General features: G+C 48.2%; 1 pseudogene; it reads right to left on the bottom strand.

The window, feature by feature from the left end:
* Window positions 1-9,077: 9,077 nt before the first annotated feature.
* Window positions 9,078-9,195, bottom strand: LOC126215553 (5S ribosomal RNA; annotated as a pseudogene).
* Window positions 9,196-9,425: the final 230 nt, after the last annotated feature.

Raw genomic sequence — 9,425 nt, forward strand, 5'->3', positions numbered from 1 at the left:
AGTTTCCCGGCGTTGCCTGGTGAAACATTTTTGTGATGCCTCGTGTAAGAAGGAGAAATGCGTACCATCACGTTTCCGATTTTCATAAAGGTCCGATTGTAGCCTATCGCGATTGCGGTTTATCGTATCGCTGCATTGCTGCTGGAGTTGGTTGAGATCCAATGACTGTTAGCAGAATATGGAATCGGTGGGTTCAGGAGGGTAATACGAAACGCCGTGCTGGATCCAACGGCCTCGTATCACTAGGAGTCGAGATGACAGGCATCTTATTCGCATGGCTGTAACGGATCGTGCAGCGACGTCTAGATCCCTGAGTCAACAGATGGGGACGTTTGCAAGACAACAACCATATGCACGAACAGTTCAAAATCGCGCAAACGGCTCTGAGCACTCAAAAATGGTTCAAATGGTTCTGAGTACTATGGGACTCAACTGCTGAGGTCATTAGTCCCCTAGAACTTAGAACTACTTAAACCTAACTAACCTAAGGACATCACACACATCCATGCCCGAGGCAGGATTCGAACTTGCCACCGTAGCGGTCGCACGGTTCCAGACTGAAGCGCCTAGAACCGCTCGGCCACGCTGGCTGGCACGAACAGTTCGATGACGTTTGCAGCAGCACGGACTATCAGCTCGGAGACCACGGCTGCGGTTACCCTTGACGCTGCATCACAGACAGGAGCGCCTGTCATCCTGTACTCGACGACGAACCTGGGTGCAAGAATGGCAAAACGTCATTTTTTCGGATAAATCCAGGTTCTGTTTACAGCATCATGATGGTCGCATCCGTGTTTAGCGACATCGCGGTGAACGCACATTGGAAGCGTGTATTCGTGATCGCCATACTGGCGTATCACCTGGCGGGACGGTATGGGGTGCCATTGGCTACACGTCTAGGTCATCTCTTGTTCGCATTGACGGCACTTTGAACAGTGGACGTTACATTTCAGATGTGTTAGGACCCGTGGCTGTATCCTTCATTCGATCCCTGCGAAACCCTACATTTCGGCAGAATACCCCAAGACCGCATGTTGCAGGTCCTGTACGGGCCTTTCTGGATACAGAAAATGTTCGACTGCTGCGCTGGCCAGCACATTCTCCAGATCTCTCACCAATTGAAAACGTCTGGTCAATGGTGGCCGAGCAACGGGCTCATCACAATACGCCAGTCACTACTCTTGATGAACTGTGGTATTGTGTTGAACCTGCATGGGCAGCTGTACCTGTACATGCCATCCAAGATCTGTTTGACTCAATGCCCAGGCGTATCAAACCGTTATTACGGCCAGAGGTGGTTGTTGTGGGTACTGATTTCTCAGGATCTATGCACACAAATTGCGTGAAAATGTAATCACATGTTAGTTCTAGTATTATACATCTGTCCAATGAATAGCCTTTTATCATCTGCATTTCTCCTTGGTGTAGTAGTTTTAATGGCCAGTAGTGTAATATGAAACACCAATAACCATCGAAGTGAAGTGTTGGTTGGTTGGTTTTAGGGGGGGGGGATCAAACAGCGAGGTCATCGGTCCAATCGGATTAAGAAAGGATAAGGAAGGAAATCAGCTGTGTCCTTTCATAGGACCCATCCCAGAATTTGCCTGAAGCAGTTTAGGAAAATCACAGAAAACCTAAATGAGGATGGCCGGACGTGGGTTAGATCCATTGTCTTCCAACTGAAATGTGCTGGACAGTTAATTAGCTAAGGTTATGGCACAATTCATATGAAATTCCTGCGACTTTGCACCACTCACAGTTAGAATTACTCTGATAACTAAACTGCCGCCAGCACGATGAGGTCACTGCATTCTACTAGGGCCGTTTGTAAGTTGGCCCCACAACCACGTGCAGTCTGCTTCGGTGAAAGGACAGTAGGTAAGACGGTGCATATGCGCACTACTAAGACGTGTGTGTAGATTTTATAGTCTGCATGCATTAATGTAAGGGGGCGATATGCAGAGACATGAGACCCTCTCTTCGGCTTAGGCACAGGTAGAAGAAAGCCAGTGACGAATTCAGGTGGAATTGGGAAGGATGGAGTAAAGAGTTCCTGAATCATTTCCGTCCAGCGAGGAAGCACGAAGTAATGGCCGCTATCGACAGGGATCTCAAGTTGATTCCGTATTTCTAGATTTCTGGAAAGCTTTTGACACCGTTCCTCACAAGCGACTTCTAATCAAGCTGCGGGCCTATGGGGTATCGTCTCAGTTGTGCGACTGGATTCGTGATTTCCTGTCAGGAAGGTCGCAGTTTGTAGTAATAGACAGCAAATCGTTGAGTAAAACTGAAGTGATATCAGGTGTTCCCCAGGGAAGCGTCCTGGGACCTCTGCTGTTCTTGATCTATATAAATGACCTAGATGACAATCTGAGCAGGTTTCTTAGGTTGTTCGCAGATGATGCTGTAATTTACCGTCTAGTAAGGTCATCCGAAGACCAGTATCAGTTGCAAAGCTATTTAGAAAAGATTTCTGTATGGTGTGGCAGGTGGCAGTTGACGCTAAATAACGAAAAGTGTGAGGTGATCCACATGAGTTCCAAAAGAAATCCGTTGGAATTCGATTACTCAATAAATAGTACAATTCTCAAGGCTGTCAATTCAACTAAGTACCTGGGTGTTAAAATTACGAACAACTTCAGTTGGAAAGACCACATAGATAATATTGTGGGGAAGGCGAGCCAAAGGTTGCGTTTCATTGGCAGGACACTTAGAAGATGCAACAAGTCCACTAAAGAGATAGTTTACACTACACTCGTTCGTCCTCTGCTCGAATATTGCTGCGCGGCGTGGAATCCTTACCAGGTGGGATTGACGGAGGACATCGAAAGGGTGCAAGAAAGGGCAGCTCGTTTTGCATTATCACGTAATAGGGGAGAGAGTGTGGCAGATATTATACGCGAGTTTGGATGGAAGTCATTAAAGCAAAGACGTTTTTCGTCGCGGCGAGATCTATTTACGAAATTTCAGTCACCAACTTTCTCTTCCGAATGCGAAAATATTTTGTTGAGCCCAACTTACATAGGTAGGAATGACCATCAAAATAAAATAAGAGAAATCAGAGCTCGAACAGAAAGGTTTAGGTGTTCGTTTCTCCCGCGCGCTGTTCGGGAGTGAAATGGTAGAGAGATAGTATGATTGTGGTTCGATGAATCCTCTGCCAAGCACTTAAATGTGAATTGCAGAGTAATCATGTAGATGTAGATGTAGATGTAGAAGCATTAACGTGGTGAACGCCCGGTAAAACTCCATGGGCAGACCATCTGGTGCTGGTGATTTGTTTTTGGGCCCCTTGTTGATCGCATCTACCACCTCTTCTGCGGTGATTGCAGACATCATGGACGTTCACGCCACTACGGTGAGGGTCCGATCAGGGGTACGACGGAGATCTTCAGGAATTGGCGTTTCAATCGGTTCATCGTCATAAAATTGGCGATAATGTTCAGGGAAGGAAGACACCACTGATGTAGTAATATAACCGTAACCCCGTCTGGGGTATTCGGCTGTGAAAAATAACTGACAGTTATTTATAACGGTTAAAAATAACGGATAAAAAAAATAAATTTAACTGTGATAACAGTTACTCCAAAATAACAGTTTGGCCCACCTCTACTGTGCGCAGGCGTTCTCGGACGAGGAGTGTTGCGGGCAGCCTTTGCTGACGCGCGCACTGGAACGCCGCCTGCTCGCCTACTTGCTGGCCGTCCAGAGGGCGTGCAGCCGCATGGCGCTCAGCGCTGGCGGCGCCGGCCAGCCGCCGGAGGCGGCGTCTGGGGGCGGCGTCCGACCCGGGGGCGGCGCCGGCGACGGAAGTGGCGCCAATGCGGTCCCGTGTGTGGTGGCTCGCGGCATGGGGCTCGTGCTAGCCGTGCAGAACCGGAGAGCCTTCTTCTACCTCTACCTGCTGCGTCCACAACAAGGTGCATGGTTGTTCCTTTTATTTTCTTTTTCGAGTCCTCACTCTTCTCACTCGTTCGACGCACCCCACCACCAATTCCTCTCTTGTGCCAGCTCCTCCATCCGAGAGTAGCACTTGTACCCTATGTCCTCAATTACACTGAAGAGCCAAAGAAACTGGTACACCTCCATGAAATATAGGATCCCTCCGAGCATGCAGTAGTGCCACAACACGACGCAGCATGGACTCAACTGACGTCTGAGGTAGTGCTGGAGGGAACTGACACGATCAATCCTGCAGTGCTGTCCATAAATCCGTAAGAGTATGCGGGGGTGGAGATCTCTTCTAAATATCAGTTCGCAAGACATTTCAGATATACACAATAATATGAGTGTTAATCGGAGGTGAGGGTATCATCTGGAGAGCGCCAGGAAAGTGTGGTAGGTCCGCTGTTGTTTTATATGTACATATGATGACCTTTTGGATACGGTGGGCCGGCCGCTGTAGCCGAGCGGTTCTAGGCGCTTCAGTCCGGAACCATGAGGCTGCCACGGTCGCAGGTTCGAATCCTGCCTCGGGCATGGATGTGCGTGATGTCCTTAGGTTAGTTAGGTTCAGGTAGTTCTAAGTCTAGGGGACTGATGATCTCAGATGCTAAGTCCCATAGTGCTTAGAGCCATTTGAACCACCATTTTTGATAGGGTGGATAGCAATATGCGGCTGTTTGCTGATGATGCTGTGGTGTACAGGAAGATATCGTCGTTGAATGACTGTAGGAGGATACAAGATGACGTGGACAGGATTTGTGATTGGTGTAAAGAATGGCAACTAACTCTAAATTAAATGTGGATGAATAGGAAAAAGAATCCTGTAATGTTTGAATACTCCATTAGTAGTGCAGTGCTGGACACAGTCACGTCGATTAAATATTTGGGCGTAACATTTCAGAGCGATATGAAGTGGGACAAGCATGCAATGGCAGTTGTGGGGAATGCGGTAGTCGTCTTCGGTTCATTGGTAGAATTTTGGGAAGATGTGGTTCATCTGTAAAGGAGATCGCTTATAAAACACTAATACGACCTATTCTTGAGTGCTGCTCGAGCGTTTGGGATCCCTATCAGGTCGGATTGAGGGAGGACATAGAAGCAATTCAGAGGCGGGCTGCTAGATTTGTTACTGGTAGGTTTGATCATCACGTGAGTGTTACTGAAATGCTTCAGGAACTCGGGTGGCAGTCTCTGGAGGAAAGGAGGCGTTCTATTCGTGAATCGCTACTTAGGAAATTTAGAGAACAGCATTTGAGGCTGACTGCAGTACAATTTTACTGCCGCCAACTTATATTTCGCGGAAAGACCACAAAGATAAGAGAGATTAGGGCTCGGACAGAGGCATAAAGGCAGTCATTCTTCCCTCGTTCTGTTTGGGCGTGGAACAGGGAGAGAAGATGCTAGTTGTGGTACGAGGAACCCTCCGCCACACACCGTATGGTCGATTGCGGAGTATGTATGTAGATGTAGATTCATGTGTTCATGTTTGCTGGCCAGTGGAACTGTTTAACCTCAGAAGAGTATTCCTGGAGCCACTCTGAAGCAATTCTGGACGCTGGTGTTTCGCATTGTCCTGCTGGAATTGCCGAAGTCTGTCGGAATGCACAGTGGACTGGAATGGATGCAGGTGATCAGGCATGGTGCTTACTGACGTGTCACCTGTTGTATCTAGACGTATCACGCATCCCACATCACTCCAGCTGCACACGCCTCACCCCATTGCAGAGCCTCCACTAGCTTGAACAGTCCCCTGCTGACATGCAGCGTCCATGAGGTTCTCTATATACCCGTACACGTCCATCAGCTCGATGCCATTTGAAACGATACTCGTCGCACCAGGAAACACGTTTCTAGCGATCAACAGGCCAATGTCGGTGTTGACGGGCCCAGGCGAGCGTAAAGCTTTGTGCCGTACAGTCATCAAAGGTACATGAGTGGCCATTCGGCTCTGAAAGCCCATATGGAAGGTGTTCCGTTGAATGGTTCTCACGTTAACACATGTTGATAGCCCAGCACTGAAATCTGCAACAATTTCCGCGAGGGTTACACTTCTGACACGTTAAAGGTTTCTCTTCAGTCGTCATTGGTCCCGTTCTTGCAGAATGTAATTGGGCTGTGAAGAAACTGGGACTTTGTATGGGCGCTGATGACCACTCAGTTGAGCGCCAGACAAACGAAACATCATCATCGCAACTAACTTTAAGCATACATCTCTAAATCACATCTTATCCCAGTTTCTTCTTCTGCATTTTCCCCGCAGTCCATCATTCACTTTCACTAAAAGCTGTCCTACAGATGTAGAATCTCATGACTTTGTTCATCTGGTGTCGGAAAGCGCGGAAGTTGAATGCGCACCAGAGGGTTTGGACCTGGATGCCCACTAGGGGTCTCTGTCCAGTGGCGCGCACCTGTGCCTCGAGCCTCGCCGTTCGAGTGCGCCACTTTCCATACCACGTGAAGTCCGCTGCCAATCGCGTTTCCCGCTGTCACATACGTGGGCAGCCATGTGGTACTACCCCGGGCCATTTGGCTGAAGAGCGGTGGGCTGTGCCGCTGCTAACCCTCACCTGCCGGTGTCGAAAGAAACAAAAAGCTACGCCAGCAGTCTGGTACTTGCCGTAGTTCCCGTGTGCCGCTCAGCTGTACTGCGTTTCCAGTTCCGTGTCTTGAGATACCTAACGTCGTTTTTTGGAGTGTTCCTGCATTGCTGTTATCTTGCTGTGTTTATTATCTCAGTTCTTGCTCGCTTGCCTCGTTTTCTGCCCTGGTCGGTCGCAGTGTCTGTCGTCCCCTACTTGTTCATCTGTCGTGTCTGTTCATTGTTCGCGATACCTCCACCACCTCCCCCACCTGGCGGCTTCACGTCTCCATTCTCTGCCGTGCTCCACTCTCTGGTCGCTCGCAGCTATAACAGTTCCTCAAACTGAAGCCTAATTTTCACAATAGTAGACTGTAACGTGCTTGTCTCTAATTTAGTTAGTAACTGTGTCTTTGAAAATCTGGATGTTTAATGTTGAAGAGATCACACCCTGTCAGTATTTCCCGGGTCGGTCTGAGTACACACAGTCACGTGCGGTGCTCCTACAGGCGCCAGCGATGGCGAAGAGAGCGACAGCGACGGCGGAGGCGGCTTCCACGTCCACATCGTGGGGCCCGGGGGCGACTTCGGCTCTGCGGTCATCCCGACCAGCGGCATCACGCCCGCACTGGTCGTCACAGACGTCGACGCCGACGGCTCCGAGGTGCAAGCTTCGGGCCCTCCTCGAGGTAAGTGGTGGGTGCAGAGCGAACAACGGCCACGTTTTCTGGCGTCGGAGGAGGTAGAGAAATTGTCACACTGAGGATGGACGAGTCAGTGAGTATCAGGTGGAGATACAGAGAAATGAGAGCAAGCAAAAGTGAAGGTATGGGTGTGCAAGAGATAAAATAGGTGGAAGGGTAAGGGTAGGTGAGGTGGACGAGTCTGAGTATCAGGTGGAGATACAGAGAAATGAGAGCAAGCAAAAGTGAAGGTATGGGTGTGCAAGAGATAAAATAGGTGGAAGGGTAAGGGTAGGTGAGGTGGACGAGTCAGTGAGTATCAGGTGGAGATACAGAGAAATGAGAGCAAGCAAAAGTGAAGGTATGGGTGTGCAAGAGATAAAATAGGTGGAAGGGTAAGGGTAGGTGAGGTGGACGAGTCAGTGAGTATCAGGTGGAGATACAGAGAAATGAGAGCAAGCAAAAGTGAAGGTATGGGTGTGCAAGAGATAAAATAGGTGGAAGGGTAGGTGAGGTTTCTTTTTTTTCCATCAGTCTTCTGAGTGGTTTGATGCGGCCCGCCACGAATTCCTTTCCTGTGCTAACCTCTTCATCTCAGAGTAGCACTTGCAACCTACCTCCTCAATTATTTGCTTGATGTATTCCAATCTCTGTCTTCCTCTACAGTTTTTGCCCTCTACAGCTCCCTCTAGTACCATGGAAGTCAGCCCCTCATGTCTTAACACATGTCCTTCTCCTGTCCCTTCTCCTTACCACAGTTTTCCACATATTCCCTTCCTCTCCGATTCTGTGCAGAACCTCCTCATTCCTTACCTTTCCAATCCACATAATTTTCAATATTTCACATCTAAAATCCTTCCATTCTCTTCTGTTCCGGTTTTCCCACAGTCCATATTTCACTACCATACAATGCTGTACTCCAGACGTATAGTCTCAGAAATTTCTTCCTCAAATTAAGCCAGATATTTGATATTAGTAGACTTCCTTTTTGCCAGTACTAGTCTGTTTTTTATGTCCTCCTTGCTCCATCCCTCCTTGCTTATTTTACTGCCTAGGTGGCAGAATTCCTTAACTTCATCTACTTCGTGACCATCAATCCTGATGTTAAGTTTCTCGCTCTTCTCATTTCTATTACTTCTCATTACCTTCGTCTTTTTTCGATTTATTCTCAATCCATACTCTGTAGTCATTAGACTGTACATTCCGTTCAGCAGATCATGTAATTCTTCACTTTCACTCAGGATATGTCACCAGCGAATCTTATCATTGATATCCTTTCATCTTAAATTTTAATTCCGCTCCTGAATCTTTCTTTTATTTCCATCATTGCTTCCTCGATGTACAGATTGAACACCAGGGGCGAAAGGCTACATCCTCATCTTACAACCTTTTTACTACGTGCACTTCGCTTTTGATCGTCCACACTTATTATTCCCTCTTGACTGTTGTACATATTGTATATTACCCATCTCTCCCTACAGCGTACCCCTACTTCTCTGAGAATTTCCAACATCTGCACCATTTTACACTATCGAACGCTTTTTCCAGGTCAACAAATCCTATTGACATGTCTTGATTTTTCTTTAGTCTTGCTTGCATTATTAACCGCAACGTCAGAATTGCCTCTCTCGTGCCTTCACCTTTCCTAAAGCCAAACTGATCGTCACCTAGCACTCCGTCTTCAGACCACGAGTGGCCTACCGGGACCATCCGACCGCCGTGTCATCCTCCGAGGAGGATGCTGATAGGAGGGGCGTGGGGTCAGCACACTGCTCTCCTGGTCGTTATGATGGTAGTCTTGATCAAAGCCGCTACTGTTCGGTCGAGTAGCTCCTCAATGGGCATCACGAGGCTGAGTGCACCCCGAAAAATGGCAACAGCGCATGGTGCCCCAGATGGTCACCCATCCAAGTGCCGGCCACATCCAACAGCGCTTAACATCGGTGATCTCGCGGGAACCTGTGTATCCACTGCGGCAAGGCCGTTGCCGATCGTCACCTAGCGCATCCTCAATTTTTTTTCCATTCTTATCCAATTCCATTCTTATCAGCAACTTGGATGCATGAGGTGCTAAGTTGATTGTACGGTAATTCTCGCACTTGTCAGCTCTTGCTGTCTTCAGAACTGTGTGGATGACGCTTTTCCAAAAGTCAGATGGTATGTCGCCAGAGTCATACATTCTACACACCAACGTGAATAGTCGTTTTGTTGCCACTTCC

Source organism: Schistocerca nitens, chromosome 12 (assembly GCF_023898315.1).
Source record: "Schistocerca nitens isolate TAMUIC-IGC-003100 chromosome 12, iqSchNite1.1, whole genome shotgun sequence".
Lineage (NCBI taxonomy): Eukaryota > Metazoa > Arthropoda > Insecta > Orthoptera > Acrididae > Schistocerca > Schistocerca nitens.